This window comes from Morus notabilis, unplaced genomic scaffold (assembly GCF_000414095.1).
Source record: "Morus notabilis unplaced genomic scaffold, ASM41409v2 Scaffold297, whole genome shotgun sequence".
NCBI lineage: Eukaryota > Viridiplantae > Streptophyta > Magnoliopsida > Rosales > Moraceae > Morus > Morus notabilis.
In genome coordinates, this window is record NW_010357726.1 from 366,653 (window position 1) to 370,025 (window position 3,373).

Here is a 3,373-nt window from a genome sequence, read left to right on the forward strand (position 1 = left end):
CGCTTCAAAGGAGAATTGTAAGGGCTCAATTCCAGAACCAGGTAGATGTTTATAGCCAAAACGAACATAACCATGAGAACAGAATTGTGTCAGGAAGATGTCTGTGTGAGGTATAATAACGTTTACACGAAGGCAAAACAGTTCAAGGACATCACGTCTACTAGTCAGCCAGTAAAGTTTATGTATTCTCACAGGGGAAGGTTCAAGGGGTAACACCTACCTATGCTTTGTAGGCATCGACTGTAGAACTCTATCATCGTGTCGAGTATGTGTTTTTCTTGTCATTAATCAATTTTCATTTATGTGGGGGATTGTTAGAAAATGGCTTGTTAAGCCCTATTAAAGGCCCATTGAGGCCCATTTTGTAAAGGGGCCCAATTGGATTTTGGGACGGGTCTCGATGGATTTGCGTTCTCCGTCGCGAGGAGATCAAAATCGATTATTCATACACTTAAAATGAATATTGAGTGAATGAAAAATTGATGTTCTAAGTATGTCACTTGGAGTGGTAAATGTAGTTAAAAATTGTAAAAATCCCACATTGGCTAGGAATGAAGTCTTGGTGGTATTTATATGTGATTGTACTTTGAAGCCTAGGTAAGCATGTATACTAGAGAGGCTCTCTCACGCACAAGGGGGTGCGAATCACGGTCCCGTTGGGTTAGGGGCCCAATGTGTGCGACTTGTGGACATGAATGCTGGATTGAAAAACCCACTTCGTGCGGGCTTTGTTTTGCAATTTTTCCTTTTAACTTTTCAACTGAAATCTGAAACTGCTGCATTAGTGGATGATTAACTCTGCATTAGTGCAGGGTGCAAAAACTACATCAATAACCAGCATTATTGCTTAGTTTATGGACATTTAACCTCCGAATCTGGTCATATTTTGGAGCAGATGCATCTGAAAGTTTCAGAGGCTGTAACCTCTGAATTGAATCACCATTAAGCTGTGAATAAATTAGATTTATTCACCATTATTCCAAGTTTGTAACATCCCCTGCAACATGATATATAAAGGGGCTTCTCCAGCCATTTGAGAGCACTTATTCACATAACTCTCCTCTTTGTTCTCTCATTTTCCTTTGAGTCTTTCTTGCAGTTCTTTGTAGTTCGGTTTTGGTGATAGTGGGAAGGTACAAGTTCTAGTTCGCCGGACGGTTCTGATAGTGCTTTGAGCTACCGTCGTTGTCATTATATCCAGGGAGATGGACGTCCAACGTTACCTAATGCACTCGCCAGAGGGGCCGAATCTGTTTTAAGGAAAGCGTGGTTCACGTGCCTCGACATCCTTGCAATTTCATTTTTTAAGTTTGGTAGAAAGGTTGAATTAGTGTTCTACAATTTCGTTATTTTGATCTTGCAAAAGTTGTTGTTATTCTATGTATTATCCATATTTTTGCTAACAATCTTGAAACAGATTCGGATTTATATAAAGGAGGACTTGGCAGGAGGAAAGGAAAAAATAAACGTTTTTTTTTTGTTGTAGGAAATTTTTACCTATTTCTTTGCTAACTTGGAAATTTCAGTTTTAAAGAAATGGCTGACAATGTGAACGTGGGTGTTCCTGCTGGAAGCAACACCATGACGCCTGAGCTGTCACTTGTGGGACAAACATATGTCTCGGTCCCGATCCCTGCTTTGACCTCGACGCGACCTTCGCCGGTCTCAGTTTCTGTGAAGCATAATGAAAAGCCTGATAAATTCGGTGGGCTGAATTTTAAGACTTGACAACAAAAAATGTTATTTTATCTGACAACGTTGAATCTTGCGAGATTCTTGAAAGATGATCCTCATACTGTTAGAGAGGATGAAGTGGATGCTTAAGCATTCCACGCGGCATGAAATCATTCTGACTTCCTGTGTCGGAACTATGTCCTTAACGGCTTGGCTAATGGGCTTTACAATGTGTATAGCTAAAAAAAACAACTAAAGAATTATGGGAATCATTGAACCAGAAATATAAGTCCAAGGACGCGGGTGCTAAGAAGTTCTTAGTAGGCCAATTCTTGAATTACAAGATGGTTGACTCGAAGACTGTTATTAGTCAAGTTCAAAAGCTCTAATTGATAATTCATGAGATACATACTGAGGGAATGGCTATTAGTGAATCCTTTCAGGTAACTGTGCTGGTTGATAAGCTACCCCATCTTGGAAGGAGTTCAAGAGCTATCTGATGCATAAGAGGAAAGAGATGACCGTTGAGTAATTGGTTGTCAGGCTTCATATTAAAGAAGACAATAGGTGGACTGAGGAGAAGTTCTCCAATATAACTGCAAGCTCTGCTACGGCTAATGTGGTGGAGCATGATAGCTCCAAAAAGAAAGGAAAGCCCAGATCTAAGTTGGGACCAAATGGAGGAATTGTCAAGAAGAAATTCCAAGGGAAGTGCTTTAACTGCAACAAGGTTGGGCATAAGTCGGCAGACTGCAGGCTGTCGAAGCGAAACAAGGATAAAAGGCCAATACTGTGGACACCATTTCCAAAGAAGTGTCTGACATCAGCTTGTCTGCTGTGGTCTTCGAAGTGAACTTGGTCGACTCCAATCTAAAGGAGTGGTGGCTCAATATTGGGGCTACAAGACACATTTACTGTGACCAGGCCGAGTTTGCTAATCTAGTTCCGTTGGAAACTGGAGAAAAGCTTTTCATGGGCAACTCTGTAACTTCTGTGATTAAGGGCCAAGGAATGGTGTTCTTAAAGATGACATCGGGCAAGGAAGTGAAGCTCCACAACGTGCTTTATGTGCTCGACATCCGGAAGAATCTCATATCCAGGACGATGTTGAGCATGCACGGCTTCAAGATGATATTTGAAGCCGATAAAATAGTTTTGTCTAAGATGGGAATGTATGTAGGGAGAGGTTATGTAAAGAATGCCATGTGAAAAATGAATGCCATAGTTGTAAAACCCAAGAAAATGAACAAAAAAAAAGAGTATTCCGTTTATATGCTTGAGTCATCTAACTTATGGCATAGTAGACTAGAACATGTTAATTATGATACTTTGCGTAGATTAATTAACTTGGATCACATACCCGCATTTCATATTGATTTAAAACGTAAATATGAAACTTGTGTAGAGGTAAAAATAACAAGGTCATCATTCCAAACAATAGAAAGGAATATTGAGCCACTTGATCTAATACATAGTGATGTTTGTGACTTAAAGTTTGTACAAACTAGAGGTGGTAATAAGTATTTTATCACTTTCATTGATGATAGCACAAAGTATTGCTATGTATATTTACCAAAAAGTAAAGATGAAGCTGTAGAGAAATTTGCTCTCTACAAGCAAGAAGTTGAAAACCAACTTAATAAAAAGATTAAGATGGTAAGAAGTGACCAAGGTGGTGAATATGTCGAACCATTTAGTG